The sequence below is a fragment of the Erigeron canadensis genome, chromosome 9 (assembly GCF_010389155.1).
Source record: "Erigeron canadensis isolate Cc75 chromosome 9, C_canadensis_v1, whole genome shotgun sequence".
In the NCBI taxonomy this organism is placed as follows: Eukaryota; Viridiplantae; Streptophyta; class Magnoliopsida; order Asterales; family Asteraceae; genus Erigeron; species Erigeron canadensis.
This window is the reverse complement of record NC_057769.1, coordinates 18499670-18513462: the sequence shown is the minus strand read 5'-3', so window position 1 is coordinate 18513462 and position 13793 is coordinate 18499670.

Below are 13793 nucleotides of genomic sequence, written 5' to 3'. Positions count from 1 at the left end.
TCAGATTCGGATTATGAACCTTAGTGCTATTGATTTTGTATTTTTAATTAATGTGTGTACATTAGATTACTTGAATTATAATAACAGTTTAGAGTGTTAATCAAAGTGTTATTCAGCTTAGAATAGTTATCAAAGAATTATTCTGTTCGGCTTAACATATTGACAGTGTAATTTTAAAATACTCGAGTAATGAAAAATAATGATTATAAGATAAATATGAATGTATGTGTTACATTATATTTATGATATAATATTATTGTTGTAAGTTAAAATAGATAAAGATTATAAGATAAATATTAATGTAGTTATTACATTATATTTATGATATAGTATTATTTATTTTATGTATTTATACTATTTTTTATTTATTTATTTTTATTATGTCTTGACTTATAATTTATGTTCTTTATCTTTGTATATGTAAATCGTTTCAATTGCAGATAAGCTTCAAAAGATAGGTGCATTGAACGATCTTGATGCTGAAGAAGATTTAGAAAGTATCGATGATGAAGATTTGGAAGAAGGAGAGTTCATTACTTCGGAAGCTGATAGACAAAGGTTGCTTGAGACACCTTATGACTTTGATCGTGTCTTTAATGAAGAAGAAGTCATTCAAGTTGAACCAATAGCTGAAGTAGAACATCTCAATCTCAATCAAATTAGAGATAGTCCAGATGAACCTAAGAATGCTGCAAGTGTAACAACCGTACTTTTAATATTATATATGTGCTAGTTAGGTTGTCTACGTTCCCGCAAGCCATAGTTATACTTGAAGCTAGTAGGTAATGCCCCAAATTAGTAATCTAAATTCAATTTAATAAAATACGATTGAACAAAAACCTTAATGATCAAATCAAGTTATAATTAATAAAGCGAGTCTCACAAGTTGAGATAACAATTAGAAATCCTTATAAATATCCAACAAATTGTACCATCAATCCAACTAAATAATATTTGGTCACAAGAAATGTCATGAACAACTTAAAAATATTTATAACTCATAAAGCATATAAAAGTGTTTAAAAATCTCTAAGTGTATATATATATGCTTAAAATAAATACAAGAATGCAACTAATAAGCCATGTAACAAATTTAAAACACAAAAATGTATACATACATACACATATACATGACACACACATAGACATATGCTAGGATAAGACATGCATTTATATTACAACTAAACTTACATTACACTTATAAAACAAACACAAATATATATACATACAACAAATATACTTACACAACTTTTTAAAAAAAAAAAAAAAAGGGGAAAAACCCCTTGAATACCCCATGTGGCCGTCCCCCCCTCATCACACACACATACATCACCCATTTTGAAATATACATGCACACTCTTTGTCTTGGAACTTCCACTTTTCACACACACTTCACATACATCATTTTCTCCCAAGAAAAACTCTTCCATACTCTTCCTTTCTCTCTCAAAAACGGCAGCCATCAAGGGAGCAAGAACAAGGCAAAAAATCCAACTTAAACTTATACTAATAATAAGGGTTTAGGCTAGATTAATAAAGGGTTGATTCAAGCATAGTTTAAGGGTTGTATTAGGGCTTGAATAGGGGTTGTTGGAGGCCATATTAGTCACGAAAATCTGCCCTTTTTCCATCTCCAAAAAGTGTTCTTCAAGGGTATAATCTTCATCTCTTTACTTGCTTAATCTTGTTTATGTTCATATTAAAAGGTTTCATCGAAAGATTTTATTTTCTTTATGTTTTCTTTATGAATCTTCAAGTTTCCTTTCAAATATACACTTAATGAGGGCAAAGTTGATATGGTTTTTCTCCTCATGCTCATGCATGTTGAATCTATGAAGAAAAGTCCAATGATTCGACTAGTTTAAGACCCAAAAGTGTGGTTGTGTGTTTAATAGTCTTAGATATGATTTTTCCTTTGAAAAATGGTTATATTCATACATATTATGAAGGTAATATTTCTGGAAATATTTATAAAAATATAGATTTTATTGATAAAGTGTTGGATCTATGAAAGTTAGCATCAAAAAGGTGGATATGTGTTGATTAGTTGTAAAGTAACTTTTTATATAAAAAGATGAACATATTTTATATAATGTTTATGTATATATTTCTGGAAAATTTCATAAAAATACATTTTTATGTTGATGGATTGTTGTTGGATAAAGATTTGTTGTTAAAAATGATGAGATGATTACATGCATGCTAGATTTAAGAAAGTTGGATTGTTGTTTGGATTATGAGGTGAAGCTAGACTTGTGTCAACTGAAAAATAGGTTAAAAGTCATGCAAATATTCTGGAAAAAATTCACAAAATATCAATTATATAAAGCTTGGGTCAAAACAAGTTAAAATATGCTTGAAATCGAAAACCGAAAGCTTGTTAAAATGCATTTTGAGCACACACATGCACCATAACTTTATGACCATGAAAATGTGATGAACATACTGGAAATACGACATATTAAAAGTATAAAACTCAATTCATTTGATGCATGGCAAAAATAAGCTCAAAAACCGTCTTTTCGGGTCAAATAATCACTAACCGAAAGCACTAAATTGCACATATCACACCACCACCACCATCACGACTTGAACCACCAAAATATGATGAACTTACTGTGAATGTTGAATTTAGGATGAAAATCCATTTTGAAGTACCTTAATAGCCTAAGAAATGAGGCTAAAATCACTATTTCGGTAAACGATTTTCAATTATAAAATCCTCAATTTAAGCAAGACACAAGAGAGGTTGAATGGTTACAGATTTTTATTGATAAAAGGTGCCTAAAAAGGCCTGGAATTTTTGGACTAAAACTCTTGTGGTGATTTGTAAGGATTTCTATGATTTAATGAATTAAAATGGTAATTAAAAGATATATAAATCAATAAATAAATTATATAAACCATGAATCTGATCAAAGCCACTTAACCAATGATAAAAGTGACTAAAACCTACTGGGGAAAAATAACTACAAGCAAGGGAGCAAGAATTATACAATTTAAAAGTAAATTATTAAGTAAAAGTCACTAATTAATCATTATTATTAAATAAATAGAAATAAGGCACAAATAAATATAAGAATCACAATGTTACAAATAAAAAGGCTTGAAAATCAGTAGATAATCCATCTATAATTATCTATGAATTTTAGAGATAATTTAAGGACTTAAAAATAATTATAAGGAATTATTTGATTAATAAACCAATAAAATAAGTAAATAATTAATTAAATAATATTAAATTAAATAAATAATTATAAATCAGCAAGATATATCAATATTGATATTATGAGAACACAAATGTCAAATATGGTTATTAAACAAAGTATGCGATGGAAAATATATATAAAACGAAGTTAAACTACCGAAATTTCAATAACCGAACAAAAATCGTATGAATGACCTTTACTACCAAATGTCTTCCAACCAAATGAGGTGAACAACATAATGTACTTGAATTCCATAATTTAAACAACAACCAAAGTTGGGCAAGTCTACTAGCATACGTCTCATGATCTAGTTTACTAGTTCATGTAAAACACACTTACGTTGTGCATATTTCGAATACCTTGGTTTAGGCTTGCTTGAGGAAAGACACCACTAGCCAGAGATCTCGCTTTTGATCAGCCCTCTTTCACTCTCAATTCAAGTGAGTCATAGCCCCCTTTCAAACTATTTTATGTGTTTTAACTATCGGGGTGAAAAGCATGATATATAAGCTAAATTGCTTTTATTATTACAAATATATGAAATGATTCTTGATATTATGATTATGAAATGAAATTGTTTCGTATGTTCATTATGATAAATGATTTATATGATGAGCTTGAGTTCTGTCAAACCGCTTTCTTCGGTTCACTACTATTTACTCCGATTATGGAGGCCTGTAGTTAGTTAGTTGCGCAACTAGGTTTCGTCCACCCACCCAATTGTGTAACGGTGGAAGGTTGGTTGTCTTTGTGACAACCTCCACTTCCAGTCCGACCACGGGTGTTCTAGCTACCTTACTTAGGTCGTCTCCATGGCACGACCCCTTTTTATTATTATTGTTACGGCACTTGATTGACAGCTCGTGCAAGATTTATCTATTTATTATTGGACTTCGAAAAAATGGTAGTAGTAGTGGCTCAAGCATTTACTCATCAAGGTTGATTGAATTATACCCTCGTGGTTATATGATAGAAATTTCACTACGTTGATTATAGTAAGTGGAACATACGCTTTCCAAATGCGACATTGGAGGTATACATGGAAATTTTGGTGACTCTCAAATTTTTGGTTATGATGGATATATATATATACACTTTATGTTGTTAGTTAAAAACCTATGAACTCACTCAACTCTCGTAGTTGACACTTCTTCTTCTTCATGCTTTTCAGGTTAAAGATTTAGGTGCGTAGCGTGGACCCCCTTTTGGACTCTAATATGCTTGTATGGTTGGACGAGTATTGCAAACATTTAATCATTTTAATTATGAATTTGGTTGTGTAATGGATTTGGACGTCATCTTTAATTTGTAATCTTTTGGATTTTGAATGTCATTTGAAAACTTGAGTTGATGTTTTATATTTAAATCTTTTGTACCATGTCGTTCTGTGGCATCTCGTGTTTCCGCCTTAGTCGGGGTGTTACAGAAAAATGGTATCAAGAGCCAAGGTTATAGAGAATTTTTGCTATAACCTACGTATTTTCAAAACGAGTCGAATATTTCTTAAACAATTGAGTTGATCATAAAGTATTCTTGTTTTACTTATGCATAGCCTGATCAACTATGCCTAATTAAAAATTTAATATGGAATGATCGAAATAGTTGTTTAAGGAATATTAAAAAGGAGTCTTTTGAAAATAAAGCTTTAAAACGATTCTTGGTGCAAAAGATACATAACCAAATCCAATGTTCGCATTACTTATTAGAACCCTTAGTTAATACCCCCACTTGGCTAGCATTACTTTGCCTATTTAGACATAATGCACAAGTTAAATTCTAGTCATTTCGTTGATTCTAAATGGTCGTGTGGGTCATGAGTGTCGAGTTGGTCGTTGATAGTCTTACTAATTATTGTTGGGTACGTCGGTGGTGGATGTTCATAATGTTGTTCGGTTGTCAAGCTTGTGAGTCGTAGGTCGAATTGGTTGGTTGTCGTCAAATGATTAAGGTCGTCTCGGTCCGTCAAGTCGTCTTGCTGTCCGCAAATGGTCACATGGGTCGTCAATGGTCAAGTCGGTTGCAAATGGTCGTCTAAGCGTCAAGTGGAGTCGTCATCTTATGCTTTATGTGACTTGTGTAGGAATATTATGTCGCAAAGGAGTGAAGCCTCAAGAAACTCCAATCAAGTAAGGGACATTTATGCATTCGTGGACATGGTCAGGGAGAGGCGACAAGAACAAGAAGAAAGCGAGGAGACGGAGCCCACGATGGACTCCCAACAGCCCCCACAACGAGAGGAGGAGGAGGAGTCCGAGCCCACGGAAGACCCATCAAATGGTGGTGGTGCTAGAAGCGTTGCTTCTAGCCAACCGGTACGTCGTTTGCCTACTCCACCACGGCCACCATCAGCCCCTAGAGCTCCCACACCGCCGAGACAAAATGCGGCCATGAATGTAAGCGATGGACGCTTCCCAACTCACGACCCATACTTCCATCCACGCCTCCCCCGCGATCATCCTTATCACCTTGGGCCGAGACTAGGAGAAAACCCCCACCGTCCCGTCTATGGAATACCCCCTCCACCTCCCATGGGTATGACCCGGGAGGAAAGGGAACGAGTGTGGGACATAGCCGGTGGGCTAAGGGATGCCCGAGTGAGGGTTCGACATCAAGAAGTCATGATGGAAAGAACCTTGGGAGCCATGAGGCGAATGGGAGAAGATACCGGCATGGTAATAGATGGAGTGCGCCGGATTTATGAAGTGATATTCATAATGGGATGTATTCTTGCAGCGGTGTGTTCCATTGTGGTAGTTCTTGTGCTTAGGAAATGACCCTAAGGATGTTTTGTTCATGAACTTATTCGGTAGACAATTATTTGTACTTTGTTGTGATTTCCTTGAACTTGTTTGTGATTGTGTGACTACGATCACTTGTTTGTGGGCTTAGGGCAATTTTGTAAACTGATGTTGAATCATTGGAATGGAAGCTTGATGCCTTTTTGCTTTTATATGATGTGTTAATCTATGTGTGTTATGGTTATACTTGTTACAAAGTGAAAAGTTACAGCAGGAAATCAGTTCTGACCACTTTTGGTAAAACGGCCATATCTGGAGTTCTATTTGGTCTTTTGACCTGATTCCAATTGGAGATGAAATCTAACTCATGGGGCTACATTTTATATTTTATGAGTTTTGCCCAGTTCGTCCATCTTGGGTCACATTTTTGAGCTTCAAGTTCGTATACAGATTCTGGAAAAATCTGTCAAAAGGCCCAAAACAAGATTGACATGCTTTAAGCTTACCCAACCACTTGTAATTCATAATGATAAGTAGGTTGTGATTAAAGGAAGGAAAATGAATTTAGGAATATATAGGTATACCTATGCATACAAACGTGGCCTTATTACACTAAGTAACCTAAACGAACACGTGTGAGATCGGAAGTTGTGAGTCGGGTCCATGTCACATAATCCTTTATACAAATGACTAAACTATGTTCTCCTTTGTAGAGACATGGCACCACGAAGGACCGTTGAAGAGACAAGCGCTGAGGCTAGACGCCAAGAGGAAGAAGCTCAACGAAGGGCTGAGTTGGCGACTCTCATATCTCAACAAATCAATGCTGCCATGCCAAACATTGCCACTCAAATCGCTGAGAACGTGACTGCTACCATCAACTTGGCAAGAAGGCAAGAAGGTGGAGGAAACGCCACTGACCGAAATGCTTACAAGACTTTTACGTCTTGCAACCCCAAAGAGTTCTATGGGACGGAGGGTCCCGTTGGGTTACTTACTTGGTTTCAAAGCATGGAGGCAATCCTAAATATCATTGATTGTGCGCCAGCCGACCGCGTCAAGTTTGCGGCAAGTAAGCTCCAGGGGAGGGCACTCACATGGTGGAACCTCCAAGTCACCACGAGGGGTGCCGCCACGATGAATGCTTTGACCTGGGAGCAGCTCAAGGAGGAATTGAAAAGGGAGTATTGCCCTAGACCTGCCGTCCAAAAGCTGGAAATTGAGTTTTGGAACCATGCCATGAAAGGAATGGAGTTAGAGACATATGCGATTCGTTTTCACGAGTTGTGTGTGCTGGTACCTGATATGGTGACTACTGAAGCCAAGAAAGTTGAGAGGTATATTTACGGATTGGTACCGGAAGTAAGATTGATGGTCACGGCAGCAAACCCCACCACACTGGAAGAAGCAATAAGTTTGTCAACAAGATTGGTTAATGACTTGGTCAGGACTGGGAAATACTCGCGAGGCGAGTCAAGTTCAAGGCAAGGAGGAGGAAGCCGATTTGGTGATCGTAAAGGGAATGGGCCTGATAAAAGGCAAAAGATTGTAAGGAATTATGGAATCACCAATGGTGCGGCACAAAGATGTAACCGATGTGGCAACACCCATCAGGGGGAATGTAGGCTATGCTCGATTTGCCGCTCATTTGGACACCTTGCTGCCACTTGCCGTAGGGGAACAAGAGTTGGAGGAAACCGGGGAACTTGTCATGAATGTGGAAGCACGGAGCATTGGAGGAATGCTTGTCCTAGGTTGGGACGAGCTCAAGGCAATCGAGGGAATGGAAATGGAAACCGTGGCAACTATAGGAATGTTGGAAATCGTGGGAACCAAGCAAACCGAGGCAATAATGGGAATCAAGTGAACCGAGGTAATGGAGGAAATCAAGCAAACAATGGGAATCAAGGAATCAATGCCAACCAGAATCGTGGGAACCAAGGAGGTCAAGCTAGAGGACGCGTGTATGCAATGGGTGCGAATGAGGCACGTGATGACCCAAATGTCATCGTAGGTACGTTTCCATTAAATAATGTTTATGCCTCTATGCTATTTGATTCTGGAGCCGAAAGAAGTTTTATTTCTTTTGAATTTAAGGAAATGATTGGTAAGAAACCTAGTGAGCTTGATGAAACTTACTATATCGAATATGCTAATGGAAACGAGTATAAGGCCAAGGAAATTATTTTTGATTGTATGTTGACTTTAGACGAGGAGGATTATAGTATAGACTTGATTCCCATTGAGATAGGAAGTTTTGATGTGATAGTAGGAATGGATTGGTTGTCTAAGATGCGTGCAGAAATACTTTGCCATGAAAAGGTCATTAAAATTCCCTTAGATAATGATGAGGTGCTTATAATACAAGGCCATAGGGCGGGGGTCCAAACCAAGATAGTGTCATCTATGAAAGTAAGGAAATATTTACGTAAGGAATATCACACATACTTGGCACAAGTAGTGGATAAGCAAGTAAAAAGTAAGGACCCTCATAAGGTCATGGTGGTTAGGGACTTTCTAGATGTGTTCCCTGACGAACTACCTGGACTCCCACCCACGAGGCAGGTGGAGTTTATGATTGATTTAGTTCCCGGGGCAGCCCCCGTAGCTAAAGCACCGTACAGGTTAGCGCCCTCCGAGATGCGAGAACTTTCTGAGCAATTGCAAGAATTGCTTGATAAAGGCTTAATCCAACCTAGTTCTTCGCCATGGGGTGCTCCAATTCTTTTTGTCAAAAAGAAAGATGGATCTCTGAGGATGTGCATAGACTATAGGGAGTTGAATAAGCTGACGATCAAGAATAGGTATCCGCTGCCACGAATAGACGATTTGTTCGATCAACTTCAAGGAGCGTCGCATTTCTCGAAAATCGATCTTAGATCCGGCTATCATCAGTTGAGGGTACGAGAAGAAGATGTACCTAAAACGGCTTTCAGAACGCGCTATGGGCATTACGAGTTTCTGGTGATGCCATTTGGTCTCACAAATGCGCCCGCCGTTTTCATGGATCTAATGAACCGAATTTGTAGGCCATACTTGGACAAATTCGTCATAGTATTCATTGATGATATTTTGATATATTCTCGTAGTAAGGATGAACATGAGAAGCATTTAAGAATAATATTGCAATTACTTAGAGACGAGAAGTTGTATGCTAAGTTTTCTAAGTGTGAATTTTGGCTCCGCCAAGTTCAATTCCTTGGACATCTCGTAGACGAAAAAGGAATTCATGTCGACCCATCTAAGATAGAGGCGATTAAGAAGTGGGAGGCACCAAAGACGCCAACGGAAGTGCGTAGCTTCCTAGGATTGGCAGGTTATTATCGAAGATTCATCCAAGGATTCTCCAAAATTGCGGTACCTCTGACCCAATTGACCCAAAAGTCAAGAGAATTCATATGGGGTGAAGAACAAGAGCAAGCGTTCCAAACGCTTAAGAACATGTTGTGTGAAGCACCCATACTAGCGTTGCCGGATGGAATGGAAGGATTTGTGGTATATTGTGATGCGTCGAATAAAGGACTTGGATGCGTGCTTATGCAAAGAGACAAGGTCATTGCCTACGCGTCTAGACAATTGAAGCCACATGAGAAAAATTATTCGACACACGATCTGGAGTTAGGAGCCGTAGTATTCGCCTTGAAGATATGGCGACATTATCTCTATGGCACTAAATGCACCATATTCACCGACCACAAAAGCTTGCAACACATCTTTGATCAAAAGATGTTGAATATGAGGCAAAGGAGATGGATGGAGCTGCTGAACGACTATGAATGTGAAATCAAGTACCATCCGGGGAAGGCAAACGTCGTTGCCGATGCACTTAGTAGGAAGGTGAATACTAAGGTGCCAAGGGCAAGAATCAGCTACTTACAAGTAAGAATGTCTCTAAGAGATCGTTTCTTAGGAGACCAAGCAAAGGCCTTTGAAGGGAAGAACATTAAGGATGAAGCCTTGTGCGGTATGGAAATGAGGTTTGACAAGGATGATGAAGGAATCTTATACTTCAAGGGAAGAGCTTGGGTACCGAAGGTAAATGGTTTAAGGGATGTACTTATGAATGAGGCTCACAATACGAAATATTCAATTCACCCAGGCGCGGATAAGATGTATCAAGGCCTAAGAAAGGATTTTTGGTGGCCTGGAATGAAAGGGGACGTAGCCCGATATGTGAGCCGATGCATGACTTGTGCGATGGTCAAAGCTGAGCACCAAAAGCCATCTGGTCTTTTAAAGCAGCCAGAGATTCCCGAATGGAAGTGGGAGCAAATAGCAATGGACCTAGTGACAAAATTGCCTCGAACAAAGAAAGGTCATGATGCTATATGGGTGATTGTTGATCGTCTTACGAAATCAGCCCATTTCATCCCCATCAAAGAAGATTGGAACACCGAGCGCCTAGCTCGCTTGTACGTCGAGAAGATTGTAACACTACATGGCGTGCCTTTGTCCATAATATCCGATCGGGATGGTAGATTTACCTCACGTTTTTGGGGTCACGTGCAAGAAGCTATGGGCACAACACTAGCATTAAGCACGGCTTACCACCCTCAAACGGATGGACAAAGTGAGCGAACAATACAAACGTTGGAGGATATGTTAAGAGCCTGTGCATTAGAATTTAGTGGAAGCTGGGATGAGCACTTGCCTTATGCTGAATTTACATACAATAATAGCTATCACTCTAGCATACAATGTGCACCGTTTGAAGCTTTATATGGACGCAAGTGTAGGTCTCCGATGTGTTGGATAGAGACGGGCGAAAGAAGTCTAGCTACCGTCGATTTTGTCCAAGAAACAACGGACAAAGTAGCTATCATTAAAGAAAAGCTTAAAGCCGCCAGAGATCGGCAAAAGAGTTATGCGGATCAAAGAAGGAAGCCCCTAGAATTTGAAGTCGGCGACAAAGTGCTCCTAAAGGTGTCGCCATGGAAAGGAACAGTGAGATTTGGTAAGAGAGGAAAGTTAAGTCCTCGATACATTGGGCCATTTGAAATTGTGGCTAGAATAGGCCCCGTGGCCTATAAGTTGAAATTACCCCAAGAATTGGGAGATGTTCATGACACTTTCCATGTGTCAAATTTAAAGAAATGCGTGGCGGATGATTCGAAAGTAGTTCCACTCGAGGAACTACGAGTGGAAGATAAGCTCCAATTTCGCGAGGAGCCAATAGAAGTTCTTGACCGCGATGAGAAACGCCTTAAGAGGAGCAAGATCCCTATAGTTAAAGTCAGATGGGATACAAAGCGCGGACCCGAATTTACATGGGAGCGCGAGGACTTCATACGTGAGAAATATCCGCACTTACTCCCTAAGCAAACTCAAATTCCGGGACGGAATTCTTCTAAGGGGGTAAGGATGTAACAACCGTACTTTTAATATTATATATGTGCTAGTTAGGTTGTCTACGTTCCCGCAAGCCATAGTTATACTTGAAGCTAGTAGGTAATGCCCCAAATTAGTAATCTAAATTCAATTTAATAAAATACGATTGAACAAAAACCTTAATGATCAAATCAAGTTATAATTAATAAAGCGAGTCTCACAAGTTGAGATAACAATTAGAAATCCTTATAAATATCCAACAAATTGTACCATCAATCCAACTAAATAATATTTGGTCACAAGAAATGTCATGAACAACTTAAAAATATTTATAACTCATAAAGCATATAAAAGTGTTTAAAAATCTCTAAGTGTATATATATATGCTTAAAATAAATACAAGAATGCAACTAATAAGCCATGTAACAAATTTAAAACACAAAAATGTATACATACATACACATATACATGACACACACATAGACATATGCTAGGATAAGACATGCATTTATATTACAACTAAACTTACATTACACTTATAAAACAAACACAAATATATATACATACAACAAATATACTTACACAACTTTTAAAAAAAAAAAAAAAAGGGGAAAAACCCCTTGAATACCCCATGTGGCCGTCCCCCCTCATCACACACACATACATCACCCATTTTGAAATATACATGCACACTCTTTGTCTTGGAACTTCCACTTTTCACACACACTTCACATACATCATTTTCTCCCAAGAAAAACTCTTCCATACTCTTCCTTTCTCTCTCAAAAACGGCAGCCATCAAGGGAGCAAGAACAAGGCAAAAAATCCAACTTAAACTTATACTAATAATAAGGGTTTAGGCTAGATTAATAAAGGGTTGATTCAAGCATAGTTTAAGGGTTGTATTAGGGCTTGAATAGGGGTTGTTGGAGGCCATATTAGTCACGAAAATCTGCCCTTTTTCCATCTCCAAAAAGTGTTCTTCAAGGGTATAATCTTCATCTCTTTACTTGCTTAATCTTGTTTATGTTCATATTAAAAAGGTTTCATCGAAAGATTTTATTTTCTTTATGTTTTCTTTATGAATCTTCAAGTTTCCTTTCAAATATACACTTAATGAGGGCAAAGTTGATATGGTTTTTCTCCTCATGCTCATGCATGTTGAATCTATGAAGAAAAGTCCAATGATTCGACTAGTTTAAGACCCAAAAGTGTGGTTGTGTGTTTAATAGTCTTAGATATGATTTTTCCTTTGAAAAATGGTTATATTCATACATATTATGAAGGTAATATTTCTGGAAATATTTATAAAAATATAGATTTTATTGATAAAGTGTTGGATCTATGAAAGTTAGCATCAAAAAGGTGGATATGTGTTGATTAGTTGTAAAGTAACTTTTTATATAAAAAGATGAACATATTTTATATAATGTTTATGTATATATTTCTGGAAAATTTCATAAAAATACATTTTTATGTTGATGGATTGTTGTTGGATAAAGATTTGTTGTTAAAAATGATGAGATGATTACATGCATGCTAGATTTAAGAAAGTTGGATTGTTGTTTGGATTATGAGGTGAAGCTAGACTTGTGTCAACTGAAAAATAGGTTAAAAGTCATGCAAATATTCTGGAAAAAAATTCACAAAATATCAATTATATAAAGCTTGGGTCAAAACAAGTTAAAATATGCTTGAAATCGAAAACCGAAAGCTTGTTAAAATGCATTTTGAGCACACACATGCACCATAACTTTATGACCATGAAAATGTGATGAACATACTGGAAATACGACATATTAAAAGTATAAAACTCAATTCATTTGATGCATGGCAAAAATAAGCTCAAAAACCGTCTTTTCGGGTCAAATAATCACTAACCGAAAGCACTAAATTGCACATATCACACCACCACCACCATCACGACTTGAACCACCAAAATATGATGAACTTACTGTGAATGTTGAATTTAGGATGAAAATCCATTTTGAAGTACCTTAATAGCCTAAGAAATGAGGCTAAAATCACTATTTCGGTAAACGATTTTCAATTATAAAATCCTCAATTTAAGCAAGACACAAGAGAGGTTGAATGGTTACAGATTTTTATTGATAAAAGGTGCCTAAAAAGGCCTGGAATTTTTGGACTAAAACTCTTGTGGTGATTTGTAAGGATTTCTATGATTTAATGAATTAAAATGGTAATTAAAAGATATATAAATCAATAAATAAATTATATAAACCATGAATCTGATCAAAGCCACTTAACCAATGATAAAAGTGACTAAAACCTACTGGGGAAAAATAACTACAAGCAAGGGAGCAAGAATTATACAATTTAAAAGTAAATTATTAAGTAAAAGTCACTAATTAATCATTATTATTAAATAAATAGAAATAAGGCACAAATAAATATAAGAATCACAATGTTACAAATAAAAAGGCTTGAAAATCAGTAGATAATCCATCTATAATTATCTATGAATTTTAGAGATAATTTAAGGACTTAAAAATAATTA